Source organism: Octodon degus, unplaced genomic scaffold (assembly GCF_000260255.1).
Source record: "Octodon degus isolate 3935 unplaced genomic scaffold, OctDeg1.0 scaffold00107, whole genome shotgun sequence".
NCBI classification, from domain to species: Eukaryota; Metazoa; Chordata; class Mammalia; order Rodentia; family Octodontidae; genus Octodon; species Octodon degus.
In genome coordinates, this window is record NW_004524683.1 from 9,289,813 (window position 1) to 9,301,511 (window position 11,699).

The following is an 11,699-nucleotide window of genomic DNA, read 5'->3' on the forward strand; positions in this document are numbered from 1 at the left end:
GGTCCCTGTGCTTTGCCAAGCTTGATCCAAGTAGGTGCTTTAGACCACTGAGCCATCTCGCCAGCCCATATGTAAGGTTCTTGAGGAAACAGAGACACAGCAATAATGAGGAAGGCTTTTTTAAATTAATTATTTATTTACTTTTGAGGAAGGCTTTTATGGATGTGAGAATGGCAAGCCAGGGGGCTGGGAAGATAGCTCAGTAGAATAAGTGCCTGGCAAGCACAAGGGCCTGAGTTCAATCCCTGGTTCTGAAAAAAAAGAAAGAAAAAAGAATGGCAGGCCATCTTCTGAAGCACGGACCATGCCAGGGGTGCAGCAAGCTGAGTTTTTATAGGGTAGGGCACTACAGTGTGGAGACTTTGAAGCATCGCTGCTGCCAGGCTATTGATTTGATTTTGGAGGGGTAAACAGATAGGGCCACCTCCTCCAACTGGAGGGTAAGATTGAGAGAAAGGTTGCAGTTCCAGGTGCCCCTGCCCCAAGTCCAGCTCCAAAGGCAGAAAAGATGCCCATGCCGATAAGAACAGGAGTATGAATGGCTCTTGTCTTTCTGGTAAGGTGTGTGGCCAATGGTTGTGTTAAAAGGTACACTTCTATAGCACTTTTTTTTTTTTTTTTTTTTTTTTTTGCGGTTCCGGGGATTGAACTCAGGACCCTGCACTTGCTAGGCTTCTATAGTATCTTGGGAAGTTAAGGTTAGGGCTGGGACAAGGAGAACTAAGGTAGGGCTTCCATCCAATAGGGAGGGAGGCAAGTGTAGGCACTCTGTGGCCACCTGTGAAGTAGCCCCTTGGGGGCAGATGGTGAGAGAGGCATTGAAGATAATGTTTTGGTTACCATGGGAGACATTTTCTATTGTGGGGGAGGAGTTTTGGGAAGAGATAAAGCAAGTGAGATTGGTGGGCCAGTGATGTATGTTATAGAGAGAGGGCCAATGATTTGGGGTGTGAAAGGAGGGTCAGGTAAGATGCATTCCCATGTGCAAGGGAAACCATATATAAGTGATTGGTATGGAGCACAAAGCCAGCATTCTGTGAAATTTGAGGAGTTGGAAAGTGTTGTATATGTGAGAAGAGCTGAGGGACAGAATAGGGCATGGCATCTGGTGGGCAGACAGGAAGTTTAATGGTAGGTCCTCCCAGGAGGTTGATGAAGAGGGGGCAGGGCCATTGGCTGTACTCTAAAAACAAGAAAGTTACCTGTTCTTCCTGAGTATGATCCAATCCCATCGTAAAAGGCAAGACCCCAAGTTTTTCCTAAAAGATACTGTGGATGTGAGGCATTGTTGATAGTAAAGTGTACTTTAACGTCTGGAGTCCTAGGAGCATTGGAAAAGGAGACTTTGATGTGAGGGTCAGATTGTTTCCAAGAACTGCCATCATGATAGAGACCAATGGTTTCGCATCCCCACTTGGAGGTATAAAAGTGGGTAACATCGGAACATGTTTTCTGGTGGGGGTTAGAGGGGCGGGGTGCCAAATAAAAGCCCTTTTGGTAACAAGTGGTAAATTTTCGTCCATTAGATGTCACATCCCAGGTGTTTGCAGAAGGGTGGAGCAGGCAGTAAGGAACAGTAAGTTGGAGAGTGGAGTGAGGGGGTGTGAAGTTGGCGGAGGCAATGGTGCTCCCATCAGCCAGAGTAAGAGTAAAGGTATAATTAGAAGTTGATGCTGGGGCCATGGCAGAGGAAGAATGTAGTAGAATGATTATGAGGCCCAGAGAAGAAGACATAGAAGAAAAGAGAAGAGGGCGACTTTGTCCTGGGTGAAATCCATGAGAGTTCCCTGTAGCTAGTTGTTGTTTATCCATGTTGAAAGGCTATAGGGGGCAAGGTTTGCAGGCAGCCAGTGGATGGATATCAAGGAGATCTGAGTAAAAGTGGACAAAACGGCACTGGCGACGTCCAGAAGACAAAGAATGTTGTTGGTCTAGGAGAGACAGTTGAGAGTGGTCAGTCCAAGGATCTTCAGCCAGTATGAGAGCAAGAGAATGATTTTTTGTGGAATTTTAAAGTCTTCTGAAACTTGGAACCTTGCACTTGCCAGACAGGTGCTTATGCTGATGAGCTATATCCCCAGCCCTATTTTAAAGTCTTTTGGAGAGTGACCCAGAGTCTGATGGCAAATGCAGGAGCCAATAGGAGGAAGGAGATCAAAAACCATAGAGGGTAACAAAACATAGGTCAGAAAAAAAAAAAAAAAAAAAAAAAAACACACCATAAGTCAGTCTGAAGCTTCTTCTGGAATTCAGGTGAGACGGAGGGTGGTGATTTCCAATGAGGACCCAGCAAGGAAGGGGACACACGAGGATCTGTAGCTGGAGCCTTTTTGAGCCTGGTCAGATGAATCCAGGTAGGCAGCCTGAGGAGTATTGCCACTTTTGGGTGGTCAGTTGGACCTGGAAAGGTCTGGTCCACTTGGGCTAGAGTCCTGTGGGGTGTAAAACTTTTATTTTTATTTATTTATTTATTTATTTTTCAGAACCAGGGATTGAACTCCAGCCCTTGCACTTGCCAGGCCAGCGCTTATTCTACTGAGCCATCTCCCTGGCCCCTGGGTATAAAGCTTTTAAACAAATCATATCTGCAGGGATTACAGGTAGTTGGAAAGACAGGTCCCATCCCCATCATTAGCTGAGGAAGGTAGGAGTCAGCATGTTCCTGCATCAGAAATCTGAGAAATTGTAGGAGAGGAAGGTAGTCAGTGGGGGAGGGTGATGGTCTTCAGGGAGATATCCTAGGACAAAAGGTCTCCCACACATTAGTTCAAAGGGGCTCAGGAAGGAGGGTGCCCATGGAGTGGCCCTTAATTGGGCAAGGGTGAAGGGAAAGTTTGAGTCAGGACAGATGAATTTCAAGGGTGAGTTTGGTACGTTGTTTTCAGGAGTTCGTAGCTCTCTGCATTTCTCTCGATTAAGGATGAAATGGAGTGTAGAGGGCCCATTAAAGGTGGAGTACCTGACAAACCTTCTGCATGATTTTTGAGCTGAACGATGTTGTCTGTAGTGACCTGGGGAGACCAAACCTGGGAATAATGTGCCCCAAAAGGATGATGGCCACCATAGTAGAATCAATGTCAGGAAGGCCTCAATCTATCCTGAGAAGGTGCAAATCATAGTCAGGAGGTATTTGAAGTGTTTTGATGTGGGCATGTGGGTAAAGTCAGAGTTGTCAGTCTTTGGCACATGTCCTCTAATTTGGTGTGTAGGAAAGAAGCGGGGGAGGCATTTATCACAATCCCTAACTTGAAATTATACTACAATGCTAGTGTGATAAAATCAGCATGGTATTGGCAAAGAAAATAGACCCGAGGAGCAATGGAACAGATTAGGAGATGCACACACAACTACAAACACATTCAGCAACCTTGTCTTTGACAAAGGGGCCAAACATGTTCACTGGAAAAAAGATAGCCTCTTTAATAAATGGTGCTGGAAAAACTGGCTTTCCACATGCTGAAGGCTAAAAACAGACTCATGTCTATCACCATGCACAAAACTATAGTCAAAATGAATCAAAGATTTATTTATTTTTTTTTTAATTTTTTATTTTATTTTTGTTTTTGGCAGAATCGGGGATTGAACTCAGGCCCATGTGCTTGCCAGAGAAGCGCTTATTCCATTGAGCCATCTCCCCAGCCCTGGATCAAAGATTTAAATATTAAAACTGAAACACTACATCTTCTGGAGGAGAATGTAGGTAGAAATCTTAAAACACAGGAGTAGGTATAGAGAGTTTATGAACAGAAATCAAACTGTATGGGAAATACTTCAAAGAATCAACAATTGGGATCTCATTCTTCTGAAAAGTTTCTGCATGTCAAAAGAAATCACTAACAGAGTAAAAAGAAAACTCACAAATTGGGGAAAAATTATAGCTAACTGTCCCTCAGACAACTCCTATCTAGAACATAAAAAGAATTTTTAGGGCTGAGGAGATGGCTCAGTAGAATAAGTGCTTGCCTGGCAAGCGCAAGGGCCTGAGTTCAATCCCCGGTTCTACCAAAAACAAAAAAAAAAAGAAAAAGAAAAAAAAAATCTGGTCTCCAAAATGCAAAGACCCAGTCCAAAAATGGGCATCTGAGATGAATATACACTTCACAAATGAAGAAATAAAAATGGAAAATAAATATACGAAAAAATGTTCTACTTCATTGGTCATTCAAGAGATGTAAATTAGGGCTGGAGAGATGGCACAGTGGTCTAAAGCACCTATTTGGAACAAGCTTGGAAAAGCACAGGGACTGCGGTTCGATCCCCCAGCACCACATGCCAGCCAGCCGCTCCCCCTGGTGGGCTGAGCTGGCCACACACACACACACACACACACACCCTAAATAAATGTTAAAAAAAAAAAAAAGAGAGAGAGATGTAAATTAAAACAATGCTGAGATACCATCTTACACCAGAAAAAATGGCTATCATAAGAAGTCAACCAATAACAAATGCTGGAGCAGCTGTGGGGATAAAGGAAGTCTTCTTCACTGTGGGAGTGCAGACTGGTACAACCATGATGGAAACTGATGTCAGGACTCTCACCCTCACTCTAAGTCTCACTTCCTCTTGACACCGAGCCGAGGCCAAAACTGCAAAACAACGCCACCTGGCTTTGACCTGGGCAAAAAAACCACAGAAACTCTCCTTTTGTTAACATTAAAAGTCCCCCACAGACCAGGTAGCCCTGCCAAGATTAGGTCTCTCTCGACTGTTCCAGCCTGCAAACCCTCTCCCCTAAAAACTCTATAAAATCCCATCCCCTTTTGTTCAGGGCTGTCTGTGTCCGCTGGACAGACAGCCTGCTTGTTCCTATATCCAATAAATCTGGCGTCAGAATGTCAACTGCATGGGTTCATAACTAAGAAAAATCAGTATGGATATTCCTGAAAAAGCTAGAATTGGAGGTCCCATTAGACCCAGCTATTCCTGTCCTAGGTATTTTTCCAAAAGAACTGAGATAATCATATCACAGGGATATATGTGCACCCATGTTTATAGAACTGCAATTTGTCATAGCTAAATCCTGGGAAAAAACCAAATGCACATCAACTGAAGAATGGATAAAAAAGATGTGGTAGGCCAGGGAGATGGCTCAGTGGCCTAAGTGCCTGCCTGGCAAGCATAAGTTCCTGAATTTGATCCCCAGTACCAAAAAAAAGTGGTATTTTTACACAATGAAGTATTACTCGGGTATAAAAAAGATAAATTCCAGACTTTTATAGATAAATGGATGCAAATAGAGACTATGTTGGTAAGTGAAATAAATCAGACCCACATGTGCAAACATTGTATTGTTTCACTAGTTTGAGAACCTGAAAGAGTAAACAAAATCTGAAAGGTACAATAGATACTGTGAAAGGGAAATAATAGTTCAACAGGAAGGAAAAATTGGGATGCAAAAAGGACAAAAGAAAGGAGAAAAGATATTTATGCAGCACAGTTTGGATAACTATACTGCTCATTTCTGCTGGTCTTTTGAAAGGAGAAATTAATGCTTTTTTTTCTTTTTAATTTCTTATACCTTTTTGGGTTTTTTATTTATTTATGTATTTATTTGGTACAGGGTCTTGCTATGCAGCTTGGACTCATAGTGATCCTCTTATCTCAGTCTCCCCAGTGCTGGGATTACAGGTATGTGCCACCACTCCCAGTTTTGGTGGCCTGTATGGTGTGCTCGGGATTCCAGGGCTGGAGTGGCATGTGGTACCAGGAATCTAACCTGGGTCCTTGTACTGAGCTACCTACCCAGCTGACAATTTTGTATTCTTTTTTTTGTGTGTGTGTGTGTGTGGTTCAGGCTGCCTGAAGGGCAGGTCTGGTAAGACAGGCAGAGCTGGGGATCAAACTGCAGTATCCTGCACCTGACTGTGTTTGCATGAGCAGGCGCTTAAACAACTGAGCTAACGGGCAGGTCCCTATTTTGTATTCTTAAAAAAAATAAATAAAAAAAGAAGGGAGCTCTTGAGGCCCCCTGCAGGGAGGTTTGGCTGCAGATTTGACATAGGCTGGTGACCTCTTCTATAACTTTAAAAAGTGAATTACGGGTTTGGGTTGGTTTAAGGAAATGAAATAGGGGCCTGCGGCCTATGTCTAGTGTTTTATGCAATTGGTGGAATGTCTGGTGTCCCTAGCCATCAGGAAAGATAACTTTGTCATCTAAAAAAAAAAAAAAAAAAAAGCAAAAATCCTTGTTTGGAAAGTAGCTTTAAGTTTGGGTAGTTTGTCAATCTCAAACTAAGAGTGGAGTAGCAGAGGATGTTGAGGCTCCTAGCTTGGCTCGTCTGTCACCAAAGGCATTTCCCTTTGAAAAGGGGTCTTTGGTCGATGTCTTTTGCAGTGTATGATGGTCCACTGTTTGGGTAGAGTGGCTGCCTGAAGAAGCTGCAGAATGAGAGGCCCACTGGCGATTGGGGATCCCTTAGTGGTGATGACGCCTCATTCCCTCCAGATGGCAGCATGAGTGTGGATAATACTAAATGAATATTTAGACTCTGTATATGTTGTTTTTTTTTTTTTCTTTCTTTCTTTTCAAAGTTTTATTGATAAACATATAGCAATGAGACAGTTTCAAATCAAATCGAAAGTACAGTTTCAACAAATAATACACTGCATACATTCTTCTCAGTGGTTAATTGCTGTACAAATAAGTCCATGGTAACCACCACCCTTTCCTTTTTTTTTTTTTTTTTTTTGGCAGAACCAGGGATTGAACTCAGGTCCTTGCACTTGCCAGGAAAGCGCTTATTCCACTGAGCCATCTCCCCAGCTGACTCTGTATATGTTAATGAGCATGTCTTTGGCTGAGTGAAGGCCCAGATTAGGGCAATGAATTCTGTCTTCTCTGAGGAGGTGCCTTCTGGGAAGGCTTTGGCCTCAATGACTGAGGAAGAGTGAACAATATTGTACCTGGCAAATTTAATTCAGGTGGGGGTGGGGAATGAGGAGCCAGCAATAAACCAGGCGTCATCAGGGGTAGAGATAGGAGTATCTTGTACGTGGAGGAAGTCGGGTGGATGTAATCCAGAACTTCTATGCAGGAATGAAGAGGAGCAGAGACCTCAGACAGAACAGGGAGGAGAGTGGCTGAGTTTAGTGAGGGACAGGTGTGTAATATATGGTGGGGTCATGGATGAAGGTTAGTTGAAAAAGCTAAATTGGAGAAGGGGCCAGAGAACTTAAGTCCTTGTGAGTTAAAAGATCCTGTCAGCAGTGTGGTGAATATACATCAATCTGTTGGCCTCGTGTGAGCTTTTTTGCTGCTGCAGCTAGAGTACAAAGGCATGGAGGCCATCCTTGTACAGTGATGTCCAGCTGTTTTGAGAAGTAGGTCACTGCTTAGAAGAGGAGGCCACTGTTTGGCCTAGAATTCCATGTGAAATTCCATTGTTTTCTACTGTGTAGCAAAAAGGGTTTGGAAAGATTGGGAAAGGTGAGGACTGGGGCGTTTGATGGTGTGTTGGAATGAAAGGCTGTGGGATGGAGAACAGAGGACAAGATCATCCACTACAGCAGGAGGTGGCCCTAGTTGGGTCAGGTCAGAGGCTGTGCTTGTCCAAAGAAGTGAGGGCTATCTCAGAACCCAAGGGAGGATGGACCAGGAGAGCTGGCAGGAGTGAGAGGTGCCAAGATTTGTCCAGGTAAAAGCAAAGAGATCCTGGCACTGGGGTTTAAGGGGATGGTAAAAAGAAAAATAAAAGTGTCTTTGCGCTCAAGGACTGAGAAATGATAAGTGGAGAGGGTAAGGGAGAGAAGAGTGCATGGATTGGGGACAACGGGGTGAGTTGGTAGGATGGCCATATTGATGGCTCAGAGGTCTTGGACCAACTGGCATGTGTCATTTGGCTTTTTTACAGGTAATACGGGAGTGTTCTAGGGCAAGTAGGTAGGTTGGAGGAGTCCTTGATTTAGGAGATTGTTCATGATGGGCTGTAGACCTTGCTGATGGGGAAGGGTAACAGGGTATTGGGGAACACAAGGGAAGGAGCAAGGGTTTTTGAGCTTTATGAGGACCCAGGTGTGGTGGTGAGCAACTGATGGGGTGGAGGTGTCCCAAACCTCAAGAGACCACAGGAGCTGGGAAGTGGGGCTGTGTGTAGCTGGGGGTGGGTAGAAGAAAGGGCTAAAAGAAGAGGTCGAAGGAAATGCAGACAAAAGGAAAAGGTAAAATTGAGGGGCCGGGGAGATAGCTCAGTAGAATAAGCCTGGCAAGCGCAAGGGCCTGAGTTCAATCCCTGGTTCCACAAAAAAAAAAAAAAAAAAAAAAGATAAAATTGAATTATGTGAGAAGGCCCCTCTCTACGAGAGGGGTGGGGCCAGGTTGGAATTACAAAAAAGGAGTAGACAAGAAAGAGAATCGAGGTGTCAAGGCAGTGGTCAGGTGGTAAGGGGACGAGGAGGTTGGTCATCAGTCACTACAGCAGAGGTCTGCACTAAAGCACACTTGCCTGAAACAAGTAAGTGGCCCTGTGTCAATGAGAAATTTTATGGACTTACCAGTGACTTCACTGGTCACTTGGGGCTCCTCCAGAGGTAGTGTGATAGGGGTCAGGAGCCCTGAGCCTCTTCAGTCGTCAGTGACAAGTCCCAGGAGGTCAGCTAGTGATTGTCAGGGGTTGCCTATGAATTTGGGTGGGAGATTGGTTTACCCTCTCGCTGGTGGGTAGGACAGTCAGCCTTCCAGTGTCCACTCATGCCACTAGCCGTACACAGACCTGGCAGCTTTCACAGCTTATGAGTCAAATCATGGTTTTTTAAAAATTTTTCTATTTATTTATTTGGTACAGGGTCTCACTACACAGTTTGGACTTGCAGTGATCCTCCTGTCTCAACCTTCTCAGCACTGGGATTACAGGCATGTGCCACTACTCCCGGTTCTGGGTTCAGCACAGCATGCAGTACTGGGGATCGAACCTAGGTTGTTCTGCTTGTCAGGCAGGTGCTTAGACCACTGAGCTATCTCCCCAGTCCCAGCTTTTTGTTTTTGAGTTTTTGAGACAGGGTCTCACTATGGCAATGTAGTTCAGGCTGGCCTTGAACTCACTTTGTAGCCACAGGCTGGTCTTGAACTTGCAGTGATCCTCCTGCCTCAGCCTCTGGAGTGCTGGGATTACAGGCATGTGCCACCGGTATTTATGGCTTTATCCCAGTTTTTTTAAATCTAATTTTTGTTGGTCTTTATGATTATTAAAACCTTAAAGGCCGGGCTGGTGAGATGGCTCAGTGGTCTAAAGCACCTACTTAGAACAAGCTAAGCCAAGCAAAGCACAGGGACCGCAGTTCAATCCTCCAGCACCACATGCCAGCCAGCCCCGCCCCCTGGTGGGCTGAGCTGGCCACACACAAAAATAAATAAATAATTAAAAAAAAAAAAAAACCTTAAAGGCCATATTGAGAAGTATGCGTTGTGGGGTTTGGGACCGTATGAGAGATAAAGTGGATGTTTTAAAATGAGAGCAGCCTCCACCTAGTCTGCATCTACCTCTGTGTATCTGGAGTGCCTCAGTTAGGCGGGTCATAAACTGCCGGATTTTCATCATTTCAGAGTTCATCAACATTAACAGCCTTGGGCTAGTGAGATAGTTCAGCAGACTAAGTGCCTGCACAGGCAAGCGCAGGGAGGGGGCTTAGATCACCAGTACCACAAGCGGCACAGACCCTGCCCCCGGCACGCAAGCTAGCAACCCAATACCCGGCATGGTGGCGCATGCCTGTATCCTGGCCCTGGACTAGGTGTCTGAGCTGTGTAGCGACCCAGTACCAAATACATAAATATAAAAAATAATAATAATAACATCCAGGCCTGGTTTTGGTCACCTCCCGACTTTTGTCGGTAATTCCAGTGGCAATCCTCGCGGGACACGGCCAGAACGCCAACAGGATGTAGGGGCTTTGTTCTGAGTTTCAAAGGTTAGGGTGGAACATAAAGCAATAAATATTGCTTCAAGTAAGGTCGTCAGAATGGAGAAGATATAACTTTACACAGTCGTTGGGGTCATGAGACAGTCAAGCCATTTTTAATGTGTGAGAGGTCTGACAGTGAGAGGGGGTCAAGGACTCCAAGGAGGCCCTCAGGTCCAGCAACCAAATGAAGCTGGGAGTCTTGGGATCTGATAGGAACAGCTAAGGGGGGGAGGGGCAGGAGCTGGGGAAGGCAGAGAGGGGAGAGGGGGTTCTCAGGCCGAGGAGGCTGAGAAGGGGGATGGGCACAGGAAGAGGGGACATCATCTAAGGGATCCTGTTCTAACTGATAAAAAGGGAGCGATTCCTTTTGAGAAGGGGGAGGACACTTGGGGAAGGAGCTAGTAGGATCCAGCCAGGGAGCATGAAGAGCATGGGAGAGAAGAGAGCCTGGGTGTAGGGAATCTCTGACTACTTGCTGTTGGGATGACCAAAGTCATCAAGGTCAGGCAGGATGTCAGAATTAAAAACACCATCCTAGCGGGGAGATAGCTCAGTAGAATAAGTACTGGCCTGGCAAGCGCAAGGTACTGAGTTCAAGCCCCGGTTCCAACAAAAATACAAAAAACAAACAAAAAACCTTAAAAGCATCATCCTCTGGCCAGTGTTCCCCAGTATCTCCAAGCTGTCCAACAATAACAGATAAACTTTTTGGACTTGATGGTCTCCCAGAGACCAAAGGGGCCACAGTTTTTTAGAATGCATGCGAGGAGAGTGCAGAGTCTGGGGGATTTTTGAGTGGGAGGTCCCCACTAGGTCAAAACGAAAGGAGAGAGGTCAGGTCTGAGTGAGTGGGTGGATCATCACCCACAGTCTCACACAGACAGGAGAAAGTATCACTGCCAGGCCAAGTCTGAGAGTATGTCCAGTATCAAACTGGCAGCCCAAAAGGACAGGGAAGTCGTCCTCCACGTGGACCCAAGATTGCCAGCAGGAGCCAGAAAACAAGAGACAAGGAGACTCAGAAGAGGCTCACCTTAAGGAAAATGCAAGCCGGTCTCGTGGACAGAAGCCTGGGCCACTGTAAGGAGTTGCTGTGTTCCACAAGCCACTGGGTCGATTGTGGGGGGGGGTCTCACCTCGGGCGGAAACCACTCCCGCCCAGCAATCCGAGTCACAGCACCAAAATGCAAGGTTCGCAAGGCAAAAGAGACACAGCAACAGGAGGAAGCCTTTTGAGGCAAGAACAGTAGGCGGACTTGTGAGGTACTGATCCGGATGAGGTGCAGCCCAGCTGTATTTTTGTAGGGTTGGGTACAAGAGCCCTTAGAAAGGGCGCGAAATTTCCTGCGCATGCTCAAGGGCCAGTTTCAACGACAACAGGATGTTTGTGTAACATTAGGGTCACCGTGCAGTAACACTGCCAGTCAGGAACAATTGGGGGTGGGGTTAGCCTTGCTGGGCTGTTCATGAGCTGTTTTTCTTGTGAGGACATCTGGTGCCAGTAAAAACATAGTGTGTGTGTGTGTGTGGGGGGGTTATAACCCAGAGGGGTTTGGGTATGTTGTGATTTTTTTTTTCAAAATCAGTATTGTGATTATTCCTCCCAGTACTTCACAATGAGCTACATACCCAGCCTTTTTTAAATTTTAACTTATCTATTTATTTATTTAAGTTTTTTGAGGTAGGGTCTTGCTATGAGGTTCAGATGGTCTCCAAGTCCCTGTGTTGCCATGATGATCCTCCTGCCTCAGCCTCCTAAGTTATCCCCCCTCATTTTGTAGAAGAAGAAACCAAAGTTGGGG

The 11,699-nt window shown here is 45.5% G+C and overlaps 1 long non-coding RNA gene across 1 annotated transcript; it reads right to left on the bottom strand.

Annotated features, from left to right (window-relative positions):
• Nucleotides 1-210: 210 nt before the first annotated feature.
• On the bottom strand, nt 211-11,183 carry LOC111818907. Its single transcript, XR_002822775.1, has 3 exons — nt 10,931-11,183; nt 8,491-8,613; nt 211-2,432 (listed from the first exon to the last, which is right to left on the bottom strand). It is a non-coding gene; the product is annotated as an uncharacterized LOC111818907 (long non-coding RNA).
• Between the last annotated feature and the right edge of the window lie 516 nt (nt 11,184-11,699).